Genomic DNA, 26,323 nt, shown 5'->3' on the forward strand with positions numbered 1-26,323 from the left:
ATTCAAAATCACCCAGAGCTTGTATTATATTAAAGCCTCTACAATGAATGTTTTTAAGCAAAATGGAAATATTTAGTACTCATTGTATTTCCATCAGGGAACAAGTAAACCAATCTGAGGTTCCCTCCTTTGGCCTTCTCTATATGCAAAATATGTATTTCTTTTGGTGAGAAAAACAAATGGCTATAAAAGCATTCCAGTAATTTACGTGACCCAGTCATCCAGCTCTACAGGGCTAGATCAGACCTGTAGAGGCGCTAAGCATAGAAAAGCTTAGGACACTACCTCCCCTACCACGCCTTTAAAATACAAAAGCTAGCCTTAGGCACAAAACTGGTCTGTATGTTACAATTAAAGTGTCTTCTTTCTAGATTAGCTCACCTCAAAATTTGAATACATTTTGTCCAAAGGTGAATTTTCCTCATTTGAACCAGGAGTTAGGCAAAGCCGGCTGTTGGGTCATTGGGTACTATGAAAGAAACTGCTTTGAAATCAAGCAATAAGGTTATATCAGCATCTAAACTTTAAGAAGAAACAGAAATAATTCATTTGCCATTTTTTTTTTTGTCTCCAGGTCAATCCGCAGATCCATCTACATACCAATGCAACCTAGTGAAGTTCCAGTGTAAGATTGTACCTTAATTTATGCATTTAGGAAACACAGCTTTCATCTGAAGAATTCCAGTAACAAAGGCCAAAATCAGCACTGCCTTCGGATTGTTTAGGTTACTGTCACTCTTTCCCCACTGGTAATGAAAATGTAGTACTTCGTCTAGGAAAAGAGAAGGAATCGTGAATAACGAGGCTATGAATTCAGACTCTGGGGACCGCATTCCAGTTATGTACAAAACCTTTTTATGATTTACCTTCCACTTTCTAAAGGTCTATTCAACTAGTAAGTATGGCTAGAAAGAGAAATAATTGTTTTCTTTTCCCCAAACAATATACTTATTAGATTTGTGCTTATATTGCTTTAACTAGTTAAATTCTTACAAATATTATATACTGTAGGTGCTATTTAGAATCCTGTTTTTAGATGGGAAAACTGAAGTTTAGTGAGGATTTTAAACTTACCCTGATTAATGATATAGCTAAGATTTGAACCCAGAAAGACTTGAAAATTTCTGGCAAGGATTAGTATAAGCAAAGCCCTTTCAAATATCCTGTCAGTGTTGTGAATTTCTTAAAATTTCTTAAAATATTCTGTGTAAATCAAGATTGCTAAAAGCTTCCCCCCTCTACATTGTGAAAGTGAAAGTAGTTACTCTTTTTAGCTTTAGGTTCTCAGCTTTTGTTCCATTTTCTCCATTATCAAGGAAAGTAAAGGAAGCATTCACTCTGCTGTGTTCAGGTTCTTGCCTGAACCCACTGCCCCATTTTCCTTACTGAAAACCAGACTAAATATTTTGGAATGTCTACATTTTGAAATTTTTTAATCATAATGAATAAACTATACCTGTTGTGCCCCAATCAGATTCCCACATCATGAATAGGACTAATACTCCATTGATATAATTACACCACTTCACTTGCAGTCTTTCTGGGCCTATTCTTCCATCTTTCCAATACAAACCCCACGTCAAGCACTGGCTACACTGAAAATCATTGTTAGTAAACCGACAAGAAGGCAACAAACTTTGAAGGCATACTATCTTAAAGAAACCTATAAATGAAATAGGTCAAGGATGAGGCACATAAGTGGCTGGGAAAAAAACATCTCCATTTAGTTTATCCAACTTCAGCTTTCCTGTCTGTACAGATTCCATATAAGGAATAGGAGCTTTTCAAGCCAGCAGGCCTGGACGTATTTCTTGGCCTTATAATTCTCACAGTTCTAGACATTCCAAGGTAGAGGGTCATTCAAACAGAGTTGTAATTTCTTGTGTATATTTATTTCCAAAGTATCTTATGCATACTTTCCCAATGAGATCATAGATGGAGGCCAGGAGAATGCTAGCTGAGTTATTTTTCAAGCATGCCTAGAAGAGGCAATCAAAAAGAACTGCTCTGGACTTATGAAGCAGAGTGGCAGGCGAGAGCTGGACAGCCACAGCATGAGGTCTCACAACTGTGTGAGCGCTTGAACTGCAGCGTTTGTTTTGGAGATGATGTAAGAAGAAAGGAGGAGGGAAAGACATTCATGAGATTCAAAGGACAAACTTCTCTGTGGTCACCAGGAGAATGGCATGCCTAACGCACAAACCAGGTTGGTAGGGAGTGTGATAGAGCCCAGCAAGAATGTGCTGAGAGGCCAGCCTCCAGCACTCAGGGTCTCCTCCAAATCCCAACCACCCACCAGCAGAGCGGCCTTGGAAACACCACTTAGTGTGTTGATTGCCTTGGCCAAAAAATGAGTTGGAGAGACCAAGATGGCAACAGATCTCTTTGGATCTGACAGCTCCTAAAAATTAGAAGTCAACATTTTATATTTATTTCTTTATACTCACAAATTAAGCAAATAGTATACTTAGTTTTACACCTTTGGGTGAAAATTTGAAAGGTGCAACTCATAGTGAAATGAGGAGAATTTAAAATGTGATCAAAGACTAATTGCTATTAATTCTTTTTTTAAAAAAGATTTACTAATAAAAGGGAGAGAACAATCCAACATGGGAAGCAAGATACACAGCAGACTCATAGAATGGCAGATGTCCTAAACAGCACTCTGGCCTCAGAATCAGCCCTTAAGGCATGTGGATCCGGCTGAAAAGCCCATGAGAGTATTTCAGGCATGGAAGGCCAAGACACTCTGGGGAAAAAAAAAAAAAAAAAAAAAAAAAAACTAAATGAAAGATCTCCACAAGTGAGATCCCAGTGCCAGTGGAGAGAACAGGTCATCAAAGAAGGAGGTACCTTTCTCTGAAGGGAGGAGAGAACTTCCACTTGGACCATGACCTTGTCTAAATATGATCAGAGTCAGTGAACTCAGGGGGCTTCCATAGCCTTGGCAGCTCATGACAAGAGCCTAGGGTGATTACTGATGCCATAAACAAGAGTGTCAATTTGTTAAGTCAACAACAGGAGTCACTGTGCATTTACTCCTCATGTAGGATCTCTGTCCTTAATGTGCTGTACATTGTGATTTAATGCTATAAATAGTACTCAAACAGTATTTTTCACTTTGTGTTTCTATGTGGGTGCAAACTGTTGAAATCTTTACTTAATATATGCTAAACTGATCTTCTGTATATAAAGAGAATTGAAAATGAATCTTGATGTGAATGGAAGGGGAGAGGGAGCAGGAAAGGGGAGGGTTGCAGGTGGGAGGGAAGTTATGGGGGGGAAACCATTGTAATCCATAAGCTGTACTTTGGAAATTTATATTCATTAAATAAAAGTTTAAAAAAGATTTATTGGTTTTTTTGAAAGGCAGAGAGAGAGAGAGGGAGAGAGAGTAAAAAAGAGAGAGAGAGAGAGAGAGAGAGCGCGCAGCACCAAATGGCTATAATGGCCAGAGCTGGGCCAATCCAAAGCCAGGAGCTAAGAGTTTATTCTAAGTCTCCCACATGGGTACAGGAGCCCAGGGAACTGGACCTTCCTCCACTTCCCTACCAGGCATATTAGCAGGGCACTGAATCAGATGTGGAACAGCTGGGACTCCAACCAGTGCCCCGTGGGATGCCAGTGCTAAAGGCAGCAGCTTAACACTCTACACTACAGCATTGGCCCTTAATTGCTACTAATTCTAAAATAATGAAACCAGTTTAATCAAAAGTGTTTCAAAACTCTTTACAGATATTGAATTATCCAAAGGAAAAAAAGACTATCATTTAGTCATTCAATGAATTCTTACTGTTACAGATTAATTCTTTCAGCTTTTTTGAACAGACACACTTCTAAGTACTTGGAATGCATCAGTGAATAAAAAAGGTGGATTCAAGTCCTGGAGCTTACATTCTCATGGAGGAAGTACTCAACAATAAATTCAATAAATAAGAAAATTCTCTAAGTTAAAACGTAATAGGCTGTGGATTCAGGGATTTGGAAGCCAGAGCTGGGGCACATGGTGAGTTGCTCTCTTGAACAAAGTACCCACAGTAGACTTTTTTTTCTTTATAGATTTACTTATTTATTTGAAAGGCAGAGTTACAGAGAGGCAGAGGCAGAGAGAGAATTTTCCATCTGCTGGTCCACTTCCCAAATGGCTGCAGTGACTAGAGCTGTGCTGATCTGAAGCCAGGAGCCTGGAGGTTCTCCTGGATCTCCCATGTGTGTGCAGGGCCCAAAGACTTGGTCAATCTTCTACTGCTTTCCCAGGCCACAGCGGAGAGCTGGATTGGAAGTGGAGCAGCCAGGACTCGAACCGGCACCAATATGGGATGCTGGCACTGCAGGCCCGGGCTTTACCAGCTAAAGCACAGTGCCAGTCGCCAGAGTAAACTTCTTTAAGAAGATGACATTTGAGCAAAGACTTCTTGGAATAATGGAATGAGCTATGCAGGTATCTGGGAAAAGCAGGCCTGGTGTTAAAGGAACAGCAGATAACTGTAAGAACTGTGACACCCTGCTCCAAAAAGCATGAGAAATCATTCCAAGAATTTGCCCAGAGGAAAGTATGACCTATGTTTGTCAATTCGGAAAGAATACTAAAATCAACTAAGGTTTCCTTGGACAGTTATGATAAATATGTTTGTAAGCATGAACTCATTATTATTATTGGTACCAAACCACCATCAGAGACTGAGTGTGGGATTTCGAATTTGGAGAATGGAAAAGTGTTGCTCTATATTGCTGTATGTTGTTCTAAATATGTTTCAGCTTTTAACCCAAATGCCACGCTGAAACATTTGCAGAATTAAATTCTATTGGAATTTATTAAGTACCTAATTCTGTGCCAGAAAATGTGTTTGGCACATCTGGGAATGAAGGAATAATGGGAGTGAGTGAAGGGTATGAAACCCACAGTTTGGTCATTTAACTCTGACCAACTCCAAGCTTCTCGCTTGGGAAGCAAAAAAAAAAAGAATATTTTCTATTTCTCAAAGTTTGCGTGGGGATTAATTGAGTAATGCATCATATACCAAGAATAGTTTTAGGCATGCATGTTTTAGTCACTTAGAAATTACTTTTTATCTGTTATCCAAGTGAACGAGAGAAGTTACTATTTCAAAATTGAATGAAGATGAGGCCAAGGAGGTATACCCAGCTTGCTAATGAATAAATTAAGCCCCATTCTTGTAATATATGTGGATAAGATTTTAAAAGCTGTGCAGAAAGAATTTAAAAATTTCTTTAGAATTTGGAACCTCTGCACAGCCACACCTTGAAGCCAACCAAAGTGCACTGAGAGTGCAGGGTTTCGGGTGAGATTCCCCACAAGAAATCCTAGTGCACCTGTTAACATGTACATACTGTACACACTCACTAAAATCCACATATGGCAAAGAAGGACAAAACAGACAATGGCATAAAAAGAGCTCTGCTCTTTTACAACTATTTTAATAATCTATGAGAAAAAATTCTCTACTATATTAGGCAGAAAATACAATGTGATATTAGAAAAGTTGGGTTCAGCTACTTTGTTTCGCTATAACTTTGATCAAGTTATTTAAGCAGCTGAAGGTTAAACAACAGTGCCCAACACGTTTTGAGAAATGCTTACGAGTGATAATACCGACTGCTTACTGACTGCTTTGTGCCAGGAGCTCCTCTACAAACTGTAATTTGTATGAGTTCCTTTACTCTCCAACATTCCTAATAGGAAGAATCTACTACCTCCCCACTTTATGGATGAACAAGCTGAGGCACTGAAAGATAAAGTGATTTGCTGACAATCCCAGAGCCGTGGTAGTTCTAGAACTTATTCTCTCAATTACTAATTTATTCAATAAATCACTTAATGACTTCTCTCCTTCCTCACTTTTTCCTTTCTTCTCCCTCTCTATCCCACCTCTCCTCCCCCCACTTTGTTCTTTTTCCTCTTTTATTTCCCTCCTCCTCTTCCTTTGTAATTGAGTAAAATCATGAAATAGATATTAAAGACATGGAAATTTAAGGACTAGAAACTATGGCCTGAGGTAAAAACCAGCAAAATTTAAACTGAGATTTTTCCCTCTGGCTATCTCGCTTTCTTACCTGGCTCCCCATGCATCCCCACCAAGCTTCTTTCCTATACCTACTATCAGTATAGACTTTCTCTCATCTTTGCAACCTGTTAGTGATGCCTATCTATGATACTCTCAGGAGCTGAGGAATTAAACAGGTTCAGTTTGAAATGGAGAACAGGGCTGGCAATTCAGAGTAGTAAGTAAAGCCACTGCCTGTAATGTCAGCATCCCATATGGGCACCAGTTCAAATCCAGGTTGCTCCACTTCCCATCTAGTTCCCTGCTAATGGCTGGGAAAAGCAGCAGCAGATGTTCCAAGTGCTTGGGACCCTGGCACCTACCTGAGAGACCCAGATGAAGCTCCTGGCTCCTGGTTCCTGGTTTCAGCTTGTCTCAGCCCTGGCCATTGTAACCATTTGGGGAGTGAACCAGAGGATGGAAGACATTCTCTCTCTGTGTCTCTTTCAAATAAGTAAATTAATCTTAAAAAATAAATAGAGAACAATCTAGTACAGATTGAAGCAGAGATATGTATGTATAGAGGATTCCCAGCCATGTAACACATAAAAAGGACTCCTTTAATCTTCTAGTAAGGTCAGCCAGAGCGTAGAGGTTGCATTACACCAGTTACCCTGGACCCTCAAAGCTGGCCTCATGGCCTGCCAGAGACCTAGCTTTCAAATGCAGGATCAGGCATTATATTATTGGTTCAGCCATAATGAAGCTTACTTATTTTTTAGAGATTTATTTATTTATTTGAGAGGCAGAGTTACAGACAATGAAAGGGAGAGACACAGGGAGAAAGGCCTTCCATCCACTTGTTCACTCCCCAAGTGACCTCAATGGCCGGAGCTGAGCCAGTATGAAGCCAGGAACCAGGAGCTTCTTGCTGGTCTCCCACGCAGGTGTAGCAGCCCAAGCACTTGGGCCATCTTCTACTGCTTTCCCAGGCCATAGTAGAGAGCTGGATCAGAAGTGGAGCAGCCAGGACTTGAACTGGTACCCATATGGGATGCCAGCATTCCAGGTGGTGGCTTTATCCGCTACACCACAGTACCAGCCATGAAGCTCACTTTTGGCATGTCTGGTTGGTTGGCCTACCACCATCACACTCCGACCTCACACCCTGAAGTTACAAGGACTGCAGGATCCATGATGAGAATTCTGGCTTTGATGGACCTGTAAGAGAGCTACTTTGCCTGAAAGCAAAGATCCAATGGAGCCTGGAGGCAACATAGCTGTAATACTGGATTAGCTGGGAGTTCATTTAGCAAACACAATTCCCTTTATTTGATGTACTTTCAGTGTTGCTTTGAGCTATATTCTACTTAGGAATATGAACTTGCCAATTATTTGCCTTGTATTATGAATCAAATATCTAGTCAATCTAATATTCTTCCCTTATGCATCTTAATACCTCAATTAACTATTATGAGATATTTGTTATTTGTATACTGGAAAACTGCTTTCCAAGTTCTTACTTATTGGTCTTAATCAATTAGCGAACTTTTTAGACTGTGGCTGTCTTGTATAAATACACTGGTAAAGTTCAGTTCCTATGATTTCTGACAATTAAATTGTTCTGTCACTTGGGGACTCTCATTAATCTCAACTTGTCATCCTTGTTTATGCGGTTATAATGGGCTATGTGTGTAGGTGAAATGAGATGCTAAAAGGCTCTGGCTTTTTAACTCTTTGATGAAAGTAAAATTGAAATACTCTTCTAAAGTGGTGACATTGACTTGTGGTGTCTGAAGGAACCGTATTCTGGACAGTTGCCTATCAACTTCACTATAATCCACAGTGATCTTTGTGGAGATCTGCAATTAAGAAACTAGACAAATATGACCTTGCCACTAAGCCCCTGGATTCTTAACATTTGTATGACCAGGGAAAGAAATCTCACAGAAGAAAATCAACTTGCATTGCTCTCAATCATTCAAAAGCTCTGGATATACCTATTTTCTAAGTGGGGAAAAGAAAAGAAGTAGTATAGTGTTCAGAAAGGTCCTGGGAGAAAATTTAGATAAGTGTTGATGATGAGGATTTGATCAATGGTACATATTTAAATGCAGGGCATTCCTATAAGGGGTACTATGGGATTAGTATAAGATGTAATTTATTGAGCATCATTATTTATGATGTGAAATATGCAAACAGTGCATTAATTAAATTCAGGTGTCCTACCTTTAGCAAAACTCTGCCGATAATTAAATCTTACAAAGTGACCCAAGTCAACAGATTAGAAATCTGAACAGAAATCTAAAAGTCTTAATAAAGTCATAAATCACTGTAAAGGAAATGGTAGGTATTATTATTACATTGAGAGCAAGTCTGAAAAGAATGTGCAATAACAGAGCTGGTGAAAAACGGATCTGAAATAGAACTATAAGGAACAAGGGACCTCATATACTCAGTTGAAGCTGCTAATCAGAAACTGGCTTGAAAAATAACAGTGTGGCAAAAATTAAAAAGCTTTTTTTAATTTAAAAAAAAGAGTCCAGATTCACCACTTTTTATTTCCCCACAAAAATCCAAATGTCCTCACATTTGTTGAGCTATATCACCTTCTGGGGTACAAAGCTAAGAGGAGTGAGGGAACAAGTTCATTCTTTAGACAAAGCTTTAGTAACTTTGAATCTTCTGAGTAATTCGATGTCTTGGGATTCGTTCCTGAGAAGCAAAGAAATCACTGTTGTGCATGACTGTCCTCCAAGGACTGCAATGGAATCACTAATTAGCATCAGATTTTTGTTTTATGATTTTGTGATTCTATTTTTGCTATTTTCTTCTCCCCTATACATAAAACCACTGTTGTCTTTCCTGGATAAATACAGCTAATGTACTAAATTCTCATTCATCTGCACAACAATAGAAAGGAAATATTATTATCATCCCCATTTATGGATAAATAGTTCCGGTAACTTACTCAAGGTTAAGCCAAAGTTCCAAACTCAATCTTCCTACCCCAACTTGAATCACTGCACTGGCTTGCTTCCGTCTTTGTACCTACCTGATGACCCTCCACCCCCATTTCTGACCACCTCCTCATTCACCACAGGTGAATCTGAGAACCATAATGGGTATTGGTCATCTGTGACACCAGTTCTTTGACAGCAAGGACTCCATCCTGCTTATTTTTTCAGTCTGACAAAGTACCTAACACAGAGTAGGTATTGAAAATGTCGGAGGAAGATAGCAGAAGAAAGAGGCAGAAAGAAAGAACTGCTGAACTCAACATCTTATGTCAATCCAATCTAGGAAGCCATATCCCACAGAAATGCTTTGGAATGAAGTTAAGAAACAGATGTTTGCCCACCTCCATTGCTGGCTATCTGTGTGCTGTCAAGCAAATAATTGTTTATCTCAGCCTCTATTTCCAGACCCACCTAAAATAAGGAGTTGGGTCAAGTGACCACACTGATCCCTTGTAGGTCCCACATTCTGTGGTTTTATATTCATTTCAAAAATGTTTCTTCCCAATCCACCAGTGATCATGGGAAAACTGTCTTGTACCAACTCCCCTTCTGTGAACCAACCACTTTGGATATGTTACTTTCCTGTGATCCTCATAATAACCTTGTAAGGATAGTACCATTACTGTCATTTGGCAGAGAAAGTGAAATGTAGCAGGTTTCATAAGCCCAAGGTCAGGTGGTCAGTAAGTTGCAGAAAGGCAAACCCTGATCTCATACATTTAGAAATTTACAAGTCTACTAGAGCTTGGGAGCTGTTGAAACTCTTACTAAATGGTTTCTTAGAAAGAAAAAAATGCTATTCTGTGACCCTGAAAAGTTTCCAATGGGATTTCCTCAATTAACAACATCCTGGGACTTGAGAAAATGAAATGATCATTGAGATTTTTGGAATTTCCATGTTCACAGTCACAACTGTGTGTCTAACCCTGGGCAAGCATCTCACAAAAGCATCAGATCACTGCAAACCTGTCAACACTTGGCCGTCTCCACCATCTCTCCCAGGGCCAGGCCCCCAGAGCACTTTCTGTCTCGACTATTCGTTTGTCACTTAATCACATACTCCCTCAGCTAGCCTGTTGTTTCATGTGCCTTAGTCTTCCCTTGCCAACACAAACACAAGTTCCTTAAGGACAGAAATGGAGCTTAATATTTCCCTCCAGTCCTACAATATCTACCACAGAGTTGGACTTATTAAGCGACCCTCCCTTTCGTTCAACCTCTTCAGCACATTCTCAGCAGAGGACCCATCTATGTGCTCTTTCTGTGCCTCAAATCCACTTCTTGAAGGTGTGATCACCCCCACAGTTCAACTGTTGCTCAACTGGAAACCACCAGAAGGATCTGCAGAAACACATCATGCTTTTGAGGCTGCCATTTGACTGCCAAAGATAACATGATAGTGAGATAAAGTGAGCAGAGATGCTGCCTGCCTTCCAGCAGGGGTTTGATTCTAGCAGAGTTCTTTTGGTGAATGATGGTTCCCAGTCAGCTCAGAGCAAGTTTAAAACCAAGACCAAGAAAGGCAGGCTGATAAGAGCTCTAAGGTTCCAGGGAACCCGGACAGCTCATTCCCTCTAGACATACCCATCCCTACCCTATTGCTATCAGAGCTGAGAGTGCTGAATTAGTGGTCCTCCTTATTGAGAAGTATAGATGACATGACTGCCTTAGTTCTGGTTTGAGCAATCTTGCACAGCAGAAAATCTTTCAGAAAAGTCAAGATTATAGAGCCAGCTATTTTAAATGTATGATTCTAAAAGCAACTCTCGGCCGGCACCATGACTCACTTGGCTAATCCTCCACCTGCGGCACCGGCACCCCAGGTTCTAGTCCCAGTTGGGGCGCCAGATTCTGTCCCGGTTGCTCCTCTTCCAGTCCAGCTCTCTGCTGTGGCCCGGGAAGGCAGTGGAGGATGGTCCAAGTGCTTGGGCCCCTGCACCCACGTGGGAGACTGGGAGGAAGCACCTGGCTCCTGGCTTCGGATAGGTGCAGCGCGCCAGCCGTAGCAGCCATTTGGGGAGTGAACCAACAGAAGGAAGACCTTTCTCTGTGTCTCTCTCTCATTGTCTAACTCTGCCTGTCAAAAAAAAAAAAAAAAAAAGCAACTCTCTGCCTATAGAACAGATGAGGCTTAAGAAAATGGTCTTGATGTCCCTTTGATGGCTTGTGGCCATTGTGGAACAATAGCAAAAAGTCTTAATAATTGGCTGGATTTTTTCAAGATGATCAAATAGAGAAATCTCATGTTTGATTTCTCCTCTACAAACAATAGCAAAAACAACCAAATGAATAGTTTCATTTCAAGATGAGCACCCCAGAGGAAATACCAGAACCCAGCAAAGGAGATTTAGGAACCCTGGAGGACATGAAGACCTGGAATGGCTGCATAGAGAGAGGAATAAATCCAATCAGCAACTGCTAATCCAGTCCTATGGCCAGAAGCAATCTCCGCTGCGGGGGAAAAGGTATAGAGGAGAGCTTCAGCAGAGTCCATCTGCGTGGACACCTTATGCTGGCAATTTTAGCTGCAGGAGGGATCCACAGCCGTCACAGCTTAGAGTCCAGCAAGGGAAACTACTTGGAGTACTCATGGTAGCTTTGCTTCGAGAAATAACTCACCTTGTGTCCCTCTCAACTCTCAGAGCACAAGCCGCAACAGTATGCTGCCATTTTCAGGAAAGAGTCACTGTTGGGACAAAAACCCCTGTGTATCCTCATCCTTGGGGTCCCACAGACATTTCACCGCACTAGCATTGGCCATGAAATCCATCCATCTTTGTAGGTTCTACTGCACAAGGTGTTGTGCACCATCCCGTCCAGGAGCTTACAGCAATATAACAACACAGAGTTGAGTTGTTTGAGATGTAGTTGCTTGATTCCAACAACTGAATTCAGGAATATCTTCAGGATACATGTTAGGTGCTGCACATTCCCCTATACACCTCTGAAAAACTGGGATAAAAAATATTGAAATCCATCGCAGAAATCATAAGATCATTTGAATCGGGGCCTGTGCTGTGGCATACTTTGCTAAGCCTCCACCAGCAGCATGGTTCATGTCCCAGCTGCTCCTGTTCCCATCCAGCTCTCTGCTTATGGCATGGGAAAGAGTGGACAGTGGCCCAGGTGCTTTGGCCCCTGCACCCACATGGGAGACCCAGAAGAAGCTCCTGGCTCCTGGCTTCAGATTGGCCCAGTTCTGGCCATTGCAGTCAATTGGGGGTGTGAACTAGCTGATAGAAGACCTCTGTCTCTGTCTGCAACTCTGCCTCAAATAAATAAATAAAATCTTTTTAAAAAAAGATAATTCATATTTTCATTAACTGAAGCAAACCTCAATGGGATACAGAAAGATAATAGCAGAAGCAAGGACACACAGAAACAATAGTCACTATATGCCAAGAACATGCTACATGATAAGGTCCTTTATTTCTATTTTTCACTTGGTCATCAAAAAATCCATAGAATATTACTTGTCCCTCTTTTGTGCATGAGGATATTAGGCTTCAGAAATTTCTAGTAATAATAGTTGTTAAATGTCAGAACCTGGGTTCAAATCCAGTTCCTTCCTATTCCAAGTCCAAGCTGTTAACCACCCAAGTTCACTTTATGTGACTCTCCTGGCAAATCACAAGACATTGAGAACTGATTTAGGAGTTTGGTGTATATGATTACGAAGTTGGAAGAATGAGGGGCACCTGATGGCTTGTCTGGGTACCTCTATTTGGGTTTTACTGGGCAGATGCACCAGGTCCCTTGAGTTGTCCCATTAAAGGACAATGCTTCAATACATCAATGAGGGGAGAATAGAAGTGCTGACTTTGAATATGTTCTTTGAAAGTGCTGTTAGTAGAAAAACCTGTATGGTGTCAGAGCTGACCAAGAATCCAGCTGTGAACTGCACTCTGAGGAATGTTGGCAGAATCTGGGATCCAGCTCTGTGGAGCCCAGGAAGTGCTTGAAGAGGTAAAAATGCTGGAGATATCCACTAGTCCTCCCCCATTTTTTTTCCTTAAGAAAATAATGGTCGGGGCCGGCACTGTTGCGCAGCCAGTTAACACCCTGGCCTGAAGCGCCGGCATCCCATATGGGTACTGGTTTCAGTCCTGGCTGCTCCACTTCCAATCCAGCTCTCTGCTGTGGCCTGGGAAAGCAGTAGAAGATGACCCAAATCCTTGGTCCCCTGCACTCACATGGGAGACCTGGAAGAAGCTCCTGGCTCCTGGCTTCGGATCAACGCAGTTCCAACCTTTGCGGCCAATTGGGGAGTAAACCATCGGATGGAAGACCTCTCTCTCTCTCTCTCTCTCTCTGCTTCTCCTCTCTCTGTGTACCTCTGACTCTCAAGTAAAAAATAAATAGATCTTTTTTTAAAAAAAGAAAATAATGGTAATTTCCTTCTAGCTTTACAGCAAAATCAAATTAATTAATTTATAAATCAAGACAGACAGTCCATTTCCAAAATGTTAAACTCCTTCCCACCTCCCATACATTTATGGTGGGGGGGTGAAAATAGTGATTTTCTGGAAGCATAGAAATGCCTGGTGGAAAAGTAAACTATCTATAGAGACCTTGGGGTACAATGTAGTTTGCCCGTGGCGATGTCACCAGGGAAAGTAAGCTACACAGGGAAATGTGGTAAAGTGCTCAGAGGTGCCCTTTAGTTTTAGTCATTTGAGATTCCTAGAATGATTCCAGCACATGTGGGCAATGTGGTAGATTAGATGATCACAGTGAGTACTTCAACAGCTCATCCTTTGATTCAGTGTTTTTTTTTTTTAAGATTTATTTATTTATTTGAAAGTCAGAGTTACACAGAGAGAAAGGAGAAGTAGAGACAGAGAGAGAGGTCTTCCATCCGATGGTTCACTCCCCAGTTGGCCACACCAGCCGGAGTTGAGCCGATCTGAAGCCGGGAGCCAGGAGTTTCCTCTGTGTCTCCCATGCAGATGTAGGGGCCCAAGGACTTGGGCCATCTTCTGCTCTCCAAGGCCATAGCACAGCTGGATCAGAAGTGGAGCAGCTGGGACTCAAACCGGCACCCATATGGGATACCAGCACTGCAGGTGGAGGCTTTACCCACTATGCCAGCCCCCCCCCCTTTTAGAGATTTATTTGTTTATTAGAAAGTCAGGGTTACACAGAGAAGGAGGGGCAGAGGGAGATGAATCAGTGTTTTATCCCAACTTGCAAACTATGTTCAACACTGTCAAATGCAGAAATATGTAAATGGAAAATGTTTGGAAACTACAACCTCATCTTTACCTATAAAAATACTATCATATTTTCCAAGCCCCCCTACCATATGTTGCAATTGACAAAAATACCTTCTTAAACTATCTTAAGCTAAAAAGAAATCTATAGTTCAGGTAGCTTAAAAATCTAGCTGAACCTCAGTTTCACATTGATATAGACCTCAAATGAGGTCAGTGGAATCTAACTTTCTCCTTCCGGTTTGCTACATTTGAGCATCTGCGAGGTGGTGCATAACAGTTTTAACCTCACTTTGTTACAAATACTCAGTCACCAGAAGTGAGAAACTGCCTTTGGGATGGCACATAAAAGAACATATGGGACCCAAGTTAGGATTTTATGCTTGCTGGTTGGGTGGGTAGACTTGGAACATTTGACCGGTTTGGGAATAAAGTCAGTAGTATGATAGTCGGTACATGGACTGAAGGTGAAGAAGTATGGTAAAACAGGTTATAGCTCTATAGGGTACTATCATTACACAAAATAGTGCTGCTGCTGTACAGCAAAATCAACCAATGTGCAATATTACACACTAACCCCAGAGAACAAAGGCCTTTGCCTCCTTTATTAACTTCTTTTGTGCTGTTTTTTAGGTGTATATCACATGCAAACTTGTATTTTAGGGCAATGATTAGCAACTTGAGGGCAAAGGCTATTTTAAATCTTTATCTCCATCACATTATCTTTGACAAGTGTTTAGCCAATAGTGAGTAAATTAAGGGAATTTAGTAGAAATTAATAAATTTAACATATCCATGCATTAAAAATGAATAATTGAAGTCAAAAGTTGAAATAGTTGACCTGGTTAAGAGAGGAAGAGGAAACAATGTTAAAATTATATGGTTTCCAGAGCAATGGATGAAAAGGGAATCAGAGGCCTTTATTCAAAAATCGCTGTCAGAAATCTTCAACTTCCTTAAGGAATTTATTAAAGAGATTGAGAGGAAACATTGCTCATATGCACCAGAAACCCTCCTTGGAAAACATGCTTGAACTCTCCCAGTCAAATCACCAAGATAAATAACTAAAGAAAACATCCTAAAAGAGGAAGGAGGCAGGTGAATTAATTGGAGTGGAAAGGTTAGAAAGCCAGCAAGGGCTCCAAACAAAAGTAAATGGATTTCCAATTGTTCTACCAAGAATTTTGAGGAAAATCAAAAGTCAAAATAAAAAAAATTCTCTATAGAGATTATCCAAAAATTTTTTCTGAAGAACTAAATTTGATCATCATCAAATCCTATCTCGAAGAAGTCTTAATAGCTGCATAAGACAGAAAAATTTATTACATCTCTTAAACACAATGCATTCTTTTTTAATTAGCCTCCTGGTCTATTGGGAAATGGAGTCTAGATTGCTTCTATTTTATTAGCAATCACCAATTTTACTTTGTCAGGCAGCACAGAAGCAAACAGGTTTAAGAAATCCATTTCAGCCCCATTGCTGAGAAAGACATTTCAATGGAGAATTTCCTTTAAGAGAAAAGGCTAAACACATCTTTAGGTCAGAAAGACATTTGACACAGGAAGTGGCAAACTGGCAAGTAAAGCAGATGTGGCTTGATGTTTGTTTTTGTAAAGTTTTAGTGGAACACAGCCATACCCAGTAGTGAACTATTATTGTGTTATATTTGCTTGTTGTGCCTATAAGGGCAGAGTTGAGTTATTTAAATGAGGTTTGCATTGTTCACTTATCTTAAAATACTTAGCACTGATTATACCATTTTACCAAAGCAGTTGGCAACCCTTGGCATAGAAGAAGGAACAATTATCCCACAGGAAGCAAGGATAACTTTGCTATGAGTCTTCAAAGAATCAAATATGCTAATGGAAAGATAGTGGCACAGTGCTTGTCATCAACAGGAAAAATTTACAGATTATGAGTAAAGAAGCAAAGCAGAGGATCTTTCATTGTGGCATAGTGGAACAAGCTGCTGCTGCAGCACCAACATCCCACATGGGCGCCAGTTTGAGAATAAGCTGCTCTACTTCTGATCCACCTCCCTGCTAATGCACCTGAGAAAGCAGTGGAAGATGGCCCAAGTGCTTGGGTCTCTGAGCCCATGTAAGGGACCCAGATGAAGTTCTGGGCTCCTGGCTTTGGCTTGGCCCAGCCCTGGTTGTTGCAGCCTTTTGGGGGAGTGAAGCACTAGATGGAAGATCTCTCTCTCTCTCTCTCTCTCTCTCTCTTTCTCTCTCCTTTCTCTCTATCCATCCCTCTCTCTGGAACTCTGCCTTTCAAATAAATAAAAAATAAATCTTTAAAAAAAGAAGCTAAGGAGAAAGAACTAGGTCTAGCTGGTGGGTAGAAGGCTCACTGAGAAACCCAGAGGGAGCAAGTGAAGGGAGGCAGAGGTGCATGTTGAGTCTCAGTGGAGAGAAAGAGCGAGAGCATTCCGTAGAAAATATCCATTGCCTTTGTCTGCCTCAAAGTGTTTCTTTTGCCTGCTACTGGTGCACATTTGAATGTTTTATATCTTCGACCCTCAGTGCATTACCAAACAGTTATTATCTGAGCTTCTAACAAACAATTATTCCAGCTCCTAATTTATATTTCAATCATTTTAAGTACTGATCTTATGATCACATCCAGGCTCTGATCACATTAGTGTCTATTAACTATGCAGCAACCAATAAAATCTGCATGAGAGACTTATTCCATATATACTCCCTTAGCGCAATTTATTAAAATAATGTAGACTATTAACGTTTAAACTAAATGTAATATATATATTTAATATAAAAATTCTCATTACTGTGATTAATAAAATTTTTAGTGTAAGCTGATATTCAGTTAGAGAAAATGAACACGTTAAGCCAACTGAACTATTTCAGTTACATTAATTTAATTAAATATGACTTTTACATTATGTAGGATTACATACATCCCACTGATAATTCTAACATATTTAAGAAATCAAGAAGTAGAATCCTACTATCAAAGTTACAATTAAACTGCCAAAGGTATTTCTAGATCAAGCACACCAACTTCTCTCACCAGGCTTACTTTTCTAGTAAGTCTCTCAGGAATTACACAAGTTGGAGAGTAATACAGTAACACTGCTCTACATTCCTTCTTAAAGAAGTCCCATTGTGTGAGCATTTTTCTTCTGAACTGCTCGTAAGGATGGCTTTGCATGTTCGTGGTGTGTGTATGTGTGTGTGTGTGTGTGTGTGTGTGTATGGTTAGGGAAGAGGGAAGGGAATGGGTAGAGTCAGAAATAGAGAAAGTGTAAATGAAAGAAAAAGATCCTATGCTGATTCTTTGTATTATCTCCATTCATAGAGAAAAGTTTCCCAAAATATGATCTGGATGAATGGGCTGGTCAAACTCTCCTTTTTTCCTTCTGGCTCTCCCATGTGGAACTGGGCCAATATAATTGTCTTGACACTTCCTAATGTTGTTGTCTCTAGCAAATAACTTTTTCAGCCCAGTTTCTCCATCTGTTAAAAGGACGTGGTGAGGGCAGAGGGCTTGTAAGGACTAAGCAATAGGGGCAGAGACAGTCCAGTCTTTAACTGTGACCCTCAGAGCTGGATGCCTTTGCTGCTGCCTCTGAAGATGTCATGATTTACTACTTCTGTTCTTCAGTCATTATCACATGGCTTAGGTGGTGAATCATTTTCTGCATCTCAGAAGTCCTCCCTGGGCTCACCTTGTTGCTGTTTTCTGCTAGCTGTGTCTTCTGTGCTGGTGGCACTTTACTGACAACTAAGCTATCCAAAAACCACTCAGGACTAAATGGTGGAAGAGGAGAGTTATTAGAGTACTAATACTGGAGTCCAACAGATCTGTCTTTGGAACCCTGCTCACCAGCTGCATGGCTATACATTCTTAATCTTCCAGTTTGTTTTCTACCCCTACCTAAGAGGATGACCAAAAATAAAAGTGACTTACTGAGTTGTTGTGACTACTAAATGATTGTTGCAGATAAAGTGCTAAGAAGAGTGTCTGGTCTTTATGAAGAGCTTAATAACAATACTATCAATACAAAGGAGAGAGTGAAAAAAGCACTCCTCTTTAAGGGGTTGGATCATGCATTGGTGGTGAGTTCAGGACTTAGGTAGACTCTGAAACATGTCTACAACTAGGAGAGCACCAAGCGCTGTGAAGATTCCTTTCCTAGAATGATAGAGGACTTTTTCTATATTCCTCTGCTCCCACAGTGAGGCAGAGAATGGCACAATGGAAGCTTCCAAATCCCTGTCCACTTAAAAAAATTTAATTTGTTTATTTGTATTTTTACTTGAAAGGCACTGACTTACTCCCCTTATGCCTGAAACAGTCGGAGCTGGCCCAGGCCAGACAAAAGCCTGAAGTTCCTCCCAGGTCTCCCATGTAGGAGATAGGGACCAAGTATTTAGGCCATCACCTGCTGCTTCCTACAATGCACATTAGCAAAAAGATGGATTGAAAGTGGAGCTGGGATAATTCTAGCCAGGTACTGTAATAAGTGATGTGGGTCTTTCAACTGGCATCAACTGCCGAGCCCCTCTGATCTTTTGTTTTATCATTAATTTAATGAAGGAGAAAGGCTCTCCTAAAACAACAAGTTGTGTCCAGAAAAGTCATTGATACCCTGTCTTCAGGCTCTATGGGCTTGACTCTAAAGGCCTGCTTAGGAGTGACAGAGGCTTCAAGCTTAGCCTGCAATACATTCTTTCAGAGGACAAGATCAAAATGAAAAGAAGAAAATATGCCCCTAGAATTCCCCACTCTCTGACCTGCACCAAGACCCCTGGTGTTTGACAATGTGGTTTCACACCCCAAAACTAGGTAGCCTTGCCTCTGCTACTAAGAGGCAAGGATGAACTCAAAATGAAACACTGACTTCGGGGCCTAAGATCAGCACTAATCATTGTAATTCTTAAACTGAGAGGAGAACCAGAACCAGGTCTGAATTATCACCCAATCTTCTTAATAAATGTAGACAGAGAAATCTCAGGAAAGGTGCTGGCTAATAGGGTGGAACAGATATTCCCAGACCAAATCCATCCCAATCAGGTGGATGCATTTGGAAAGGACAGTCAGGCAATAATGGGAGGCAATTATTAAACGCAGTGCAGTGAACTTCAGGGGGCAGGGAAGAGCCTGTGGCTGCCACTCTATGTCTCTCTCTGAAGAGTCTTTGATCACAGGACCCCTCCCCTTCATTCAGCAATGATTTGAACTGAAGGCAGCATTGTTCAGGTGGAACTCTCAGGACCAGCGAGTCTTCTCCTCCCCTTTCTGTAACAAACCAGTTAATAGGGCTTATGTCATCACCTTCATCTATTCCCCCTGCCCCATGACCCTTATTCTATTTCAAAGTTATGTTAGAAACCTCTAGAAAAGGCTTACTTCCTCTGTGAATAAATTCACTGATTTTAGGATCAGTCCTCTCTTTGAATCTCCATTATACGATCCTGTTTGGGGCCCAATAGCATGGATGCTGGATTCAGATTAAGTGATTTAAATTCTAGACCCAACACACATCAGCTGGGCAATATGACTAAAACTTTCTGTCCTCAGGTTCCTCGGAGGTAAAAGGGGAATAGTGAAGTGCAGCTTTCATGGGGAAGAGGTTTATAAATCAAATGAGTTCACAAAAGAGTAGTTTAATCAATTGAATGCTTTGCACATACTAAGTGTGCAATAAAATTTAGCATTTTCATCATCTTCATTATCACTCTTCTAAGAGGTAGACTTTGCATATAAAACCCCTAACTCCAATCTCACAAGCCATTTTAAGACATGTTCTATTTTATTTCCTGAATTCTATGATTTTGAAGACATCTTGGGTAAAACATGGCTATTTGTGAGGTTTTTAAACTTATTTTCCCTTGCTCAGTCTTGCCATTCAAAATATGTTCAATCTCTTTCTCTTCCTTCCAGTATATTTTTGGATTATCTTTTTACAAGCTGTATTGTAAAAGCTATTTCATGCCCAATGATTTTTTTCTTCTCACAATGCTTTAGCACTTTTAAAAATTGTTCATTCATTCATTTTATTTTATTTTAAAGGCAGAAAGAGAGAGAGAGAGATCTCCCATCTGCTGATTCACTCCCTAAATGCCTTGGTGCTGAACAAGGCCAAAGCCATAAACCAGGAACTCAACCCAGGTCTCCCACATTGGGGGGCGAAGGGCAGGGATGCAGTTACTTTAGCTATCACCTGTTTTTCCCAGGGTGTTCATTAGCAGGAGACTGGAATTAGAATCAGAGCTGAGACTCAAAACCAAGCACTCCAACATGGGGTGTGGGTATCCCAAACAGGTTCTTAACCACTATGCCAAATACCCATCACTACCTCTTTTTAAATAATCATGTTTATGTCTGTATTATTTAACTTCTGTTTAATATGTCCATTCTTCTGCATCTACTCTTCCTCCCAGCAATATTTCCTTTAAATATATTCTCACTTCAAGCTATAAAGTCTGTGGCTCAGATTTCTGTAAATTTCCCCTTTTTCTAAGTTAGGTGCTCTCTTTACATTTAAATATATATTAATATACATTAAATATATATATATATATATATATACACACTGCATGTGTGTGTGCATTCACTGATTTCCTGCCAGAGAAAAATTGATGACAATGATCCTTTTAGTGATATGTTTTATATTTTCCACCTTTATCTTTTTCTTTTCCTGAAGAAATGTGAAAAAGTAAAATTACATTTTCTTTTTGCTTCCAAAGACTCATTTAATTTAAAAATTTTGTTATAATTTAAAATTTCTGCACTGCAGAAAATATACTGGCAACTTGCAGACTAGCAAGGTGCTTACTGGGTTCCAGGCAGTGTTTCGATGAACTGTACTCAGCCTATGACATGTCCAAATGTTTCTTTACAGAGGCGGAGGGTGTTGAAGGTAGGTTTGGAGGCATCAAGTGAACACAAGAAAAGCATTCAGGTTAGAGGCTAGATGACCAGAAGCACAGAGACAAGAAAGTTCCAGATGCCTTTGGTGAGTTGGAAATCATGGGTAGAACCAGGTATACAAAGATTATAGAAACAAGGCACTTTTAGGTAATCTATTTTTTAAGGTGTAAAACATGATGTTTTGATATATAGAAACTATATACATTTGTACACAGTGGTTAGGATAGCCAAGTAAATTAACATGTCCATCATCTCACATCTTCTAGGTGAGTCTGAAAAGATGCATGAGAATGTAAAAGCCTTGAAAGCCATGCCAAGAAATTTTGACTTAATCTTAGTATCAGCAGAGTCGCAAAAAGGGTGGTGGTTGTAGAGATTAATCTAGATTGACAAGAAATAAGACAGGAGGAGAGAGGAAATCATTAGTAACTTTCAGAAATAGATTAAATAAGAGCAATAAATGTCAAAACAAGGATAGTGTCACTGAAAGAGAAAGGCATCTCTTAGAGGTGAATGCAGAAGTCACCAAGGTGTGGATGATGGTGGAGCCTTCAACAAAGGTAAGGAAGATGAAACATAGCTTTCAGCTCCAAATCCACTTTTCTATATTCATTGTGGGCGTGATAGAGACCAGACTATATAAACATCCCCTCTTTGCTGACCGCTTCGTGCCGTGTTCTCCTAGTGGTAGTGATAGAAAGAGATGGAGGGGCCGGCACTGTGGCACAGTGGATTAATACCCTGGCCTGAAGCATCAGCATCCCATATGGGGGCCAGTTTGAGACCCAGCTGCTCCTCTTCTGATCCAGCTCTCTGCTACGGCCTGGGAAACCAATGGAAGATGGCCCAAGTGCTTGGGCCCCTGTGCCCACGTGGGAGACCCGGAAGAAGCTCCTGGATCCTGGCTTCAGATTGGTGCAGCTCCGGCTGTTGTGGCCAGCTGGGGAGTGAACCATCAGATGGAAGACCTCTCTCTCTCTCTCTGCCTCTCCTCCCTCTGTGTAACTCTGACTTACAAATAAAATAAATAAATCTTAAAAAAAGAGAGAGAGATGGAAAACCTGAAGAGGCAGAATGGTGATGCTTCCTACTGTTCACTTGCCGTATACCCTCAGCAAGAACCCTTCACGTTGGAAGTAGCAGGTATTTCCAGATTCTAGATATTACCCACACTCCTAAAACCAGTCTCAGATAGCATGTCCTTCAAGATGCCAGAGGGAGGTCTTCCCAAGGCTCCATAACCTGGCTTTGGAAAGGCTTGTCTCTGAGTCTCTAGGTTCTAACAATCACAACCTCTTCCTCTTGCGTCTCAGCCCCAGGGCAGCTGCTTCCTGTGGTTATGTCTCTTTGTTACCTCAGTGTCCTTCCAGCCCATTTTCAATGCCCCTAATACCTGGTTTTTTTAGCTTAAGATATCTTTTTTTTTTTTTTTTTTTTTTTTGACAAGGCAGAGTGGACAGTGAGAGAGAGAGAGACAGAGAGAAAAGGTCTTCCTTTACTGTTGGTTCACCCTCCAATGGCCGCTGCGGCCGGCGCACTGCGCTGATCCAAAGGCAGGAGCCAGGTGCTTCTCCTGGTCTCCCATGGGGTGCAGGGCCCAAACACTTGGGCCATCCTCCACTGCACTCCCTGGCCACAGCAGTGAGCTGGCCTGGAAGAGGGGCGACCAGGACAGAATCCGGCGCTCCGACCAGGACTAGAACCCGGTGTGCCGGCGCTGCAAGGCAGAGGATTAGCCTAGTGAGCCGCGGCACCGGCTTAGCTTAAGTTATCTTTTTTAATAAAATTAATGTGATTCTCTTTTGCTAACTGTACCCTAGAGGCAAAAGGGCAGGGAAGGGATTAGTTCAAATCTAGATATATTTTTGTAGTGACTCTATGGTGCTGCTGACCTGTCTAAATGGGGATGTCTAAGAAGAAGTTAAAAACTCAGGAATGAAACTTTATGGGAGCATATCCATTTAGAAGTGAGGCACAGAAAGGCGAGAGAAGCTAATACTCATGTAGGTAAAGGTAGAATCCAGGGCCAATCCTGGACAGCAGACTACAGATGAGAGGGATGAAACATCACAATGAAGAGCAATAATACACATTCTGCATATCAGGGAAGAGCAGTGATGGGTTTTGGCAGTGACGACAGACTTGGTAGCCACTGAAAACAAAACGTTAATTTTTTAGTGGGTAAGAAATTGGGATTTTACTGTCGGTGGGAATGAAAGCTGGTGTAGCCACTGTGAAAGACAGTGTGGAGATACCTCAGAAATCCAAATACAGACATACCACATGACCCAGCTACCCATTCCTAGGAATTTACTCAAACCAAAAGAAATCAGTATATGAAAGAGTTATCTGTACCTCCATGTCCATTGCAGCACAATTCACAATAGCTAAGATATGGAATCAACCCAGATGTCCATCAACTGTTGACTAGATAAAGAAATTATGGTGTGTATATACACTATGGAGTACTACTCAGCTGTAAAAAAAAAAAATGAAATCCTGTCTTTTGAAACAAGATGGACATAACTGGAAACGATTATGTTTAGTGAAATAAGCCAGTCCCAAAATGACAGCTATCATGTTTTCTCTGATACAAGACAGCTAATAGAGTATCTAAAATGTAATATATTGAGGTTAAATAGACACTTGGGGATTCAATGATTGTTTATAACCCTTGTCTCTTCCATTGAAGAATGGTGGTTTTTTGTTGTTGTTGTCGTTGTTGTTGTTGTTATTTTGCTCTTCATACTATTTGTTTAGCTCTTTTACTTAGAGTAGGGTTAACTATCTGATCATTAAGTATACTGAAAATAGATCTTTGCAAAAATTAATAATGGGAATGCGAGAGGGAGGGAGAGGAAGTGTTGGAGCATGGACAGGAGGTAAGGTAGGGTAGGGTGGGCAGTGTCACTATGTTCCTAAATCTGTATATATGAAAGATATGAAACATATAAATTAAATAAAATTAAAATTTTTTTGAAAAAAAGGATGACTGTGGAAAAGTTACCACATTTGTACATTCATTATAAATGTCCAAGACTAAATATCTGAGACTTTTAATATATCCAGGTAGTAAACACATAAAGAATAATTTAGAATAGAAACTCTGACAGGGAAAGCGTCATCAGAACCTGGGATACAAGAATTATTTCATGGTAGTTCCAGAGAGATTACAGTTTCTAGAATTGTATGAGACTTTCACCTGTTTCTAATGTGAAGGAAGCAGTAAGTGGGGAGTAGAGATATGGAGAGGCAATTAGTTTCCACAATTTAAAAATCATGATATTTTGCATATAGATTCAGACTTCTGGCTTCTCTTCTTAAATTGGAACACTTGTCAGTGTTGGCTCCATGGTCCCAGTCACAGACTCCCAGAGTTCATCAGCCTATTCCCTGGGCTGCAATTCCAAAGCTGAGGCTCAGGGTAGGGACCCACGATCATTAAATTTACTCTGCTCTTTCTCTTGGCTGTCAGCAGTTGTATTCATTCACTTAACCCTCACAGTTCCTGAATTTGTGTTAAAACATTTCATACCTCTTAAGACTCACAACATGCGATCTGAATGAAGCTTTAGATGAAGTATAAGATACCTATAAAATTGCAGTGGAGGATGGCCCAAGTCCTTGGGCCCTGCACCCCATGGGAGACCAGGAGAAGCACCTGGCTCCTGGCTTCGGATCAGTGCGGTGCGCAGGCCGCGGCGGCCATTGAAGGGTGAACCAACAGCAAAGGAAGACCTTTCTCTCTGTCTCTCTCTCTCTCACTGTCCACTCTGCCTGTCAAAAAATTAAAAAAAAATACCTATAAATTGTACACAGTTAAGTACCTAAATAAAGGAACTCAGGAAACTGGAAAATCTTTGCTGGCTGGGCCACAGGACATGGAGAAGTGGGACCTGTTTTCTCATTTTAACTCTAATACTAATACCAATCAAAATACATTGCAATAAGATGATCCAATAGAAGTTAGCCTAATTGATGAAAAGTATCAATGATTACATTTCACATTGGAAATAGAACCTGGAGACAAAGATTTTCTCACTAGAATCAATTTTGCTGGCAGAAAAAAAGATGGTTCTATAGTATAGGTGAAGCCACGAAGAAACACATGGGACCCGAAAAAGAAGCCAATGTGGATCCAGAAAACAAATGTTAGCAGCTGCCACAGGCAGGGCAGAGTGAGAGAGACGTCAGGAGAGAAGCCTGATCTATCAAATATGATCCCTGTTGAGAAGTGTCAGTAACCCCAAGGAAGCAACACGCTCTTCCTGTGAAGTGGCAGTACCCACATGGAGAAGGCAATGGCACTTCAGAAACGGTCTCAGAGGCCTCCCAAGGACTACAGAATCCGGTAATGGAAAGTGCTGCATAGAGCGCCGGACGGGGAGGTGTTAGTGACAGATGAATCAATTATCAGTGACTCAGAGCCCAGTACAGAAAGTGATCTGAGTCTCTGAAAATTAAGACAAAGGCTGATGAACCTGCAGTTTTAGGAGGAGAGGGAACCTCCAGTTGATCTTTCACAAGAATTTAATCTACCACCTAAATACCAAGGAATTTCTCAAGGTCAGCTCACTTGCTATCTACAAAGAGAAGAGATGGGACCTCAGGCATATGAACAAGACCTGATTGTTGCCAGTAGACCCAGTGCTTTATTCTCCCAAAGGTGGACCAATGAAGCTGAAACTGATGCAAGATAAAGCAGGTAGCCCAGTATTTTGAGAAGAAGTGATACTGGAACTCACACAGCGAACTGGTAAAGATCATAGGAAGAAATTATGCTGGGGTGTCCAAGAGCAGATGATATGTCAAGCAGAACCACAATCCAAGCCTCAGCACATGTGTGTTCCGAACAATTACCTGTGCCCACTGAGAAGAAAGTCTGGCTGCACTATACCTTTGTTGGGGTGTTCATTGTGACTTTGCAAATGGTGTATTGCCAGGAAGCTTCCCTTCCCTTTGTCTTAACCTGTTTTTGACTGTCTCTCCCTTCACAGTTTGCAATAACTTTCATATCTCTCCTCTTAAATAAAAACAAGTGACTTGAAAAACCCACGGAACATTACCTAGAGTAAAGACTTCACCCATCACTCGTCCTTCCAAGCTATATATCACATTGGTAACAGATAAAACTTAACTTCCAAATCACTGCTCTTAAATACAGAAATTGCAAGAGAAATCAGG

The 26,323-nt window shown here is 40.9% G+C and overlaps 1 pseudogene; it reads left to right on the plus strand.

Moving 5' to 3' along the window:
- Positions 1-26,107, plus strand: part of LOC100345315 (centriolar and ciliogenesis-associated protein HYLS1-like) — a 141,254-nt pseudogene extending 115,147 nt beyond the window's left edge.
- The last annotated feature ends 216 nt before the right edge of the window (positions 26,108-26,323 follow it).

The sequence above is a fragment of the Oryctolagus cuniculus genome, chromosome 2, assembly GCF_964237555.1.
Source record: "Oryctolagus cuniculus chromosome 2, mOryCun1.1, whole genome shotgun sequence".
NCBI lineage: Eukaryota > Metazoa > Chordata > Mammalia > Lagomorpha > Leporidae > Oryctolagus > Oryctolagus cuniculus.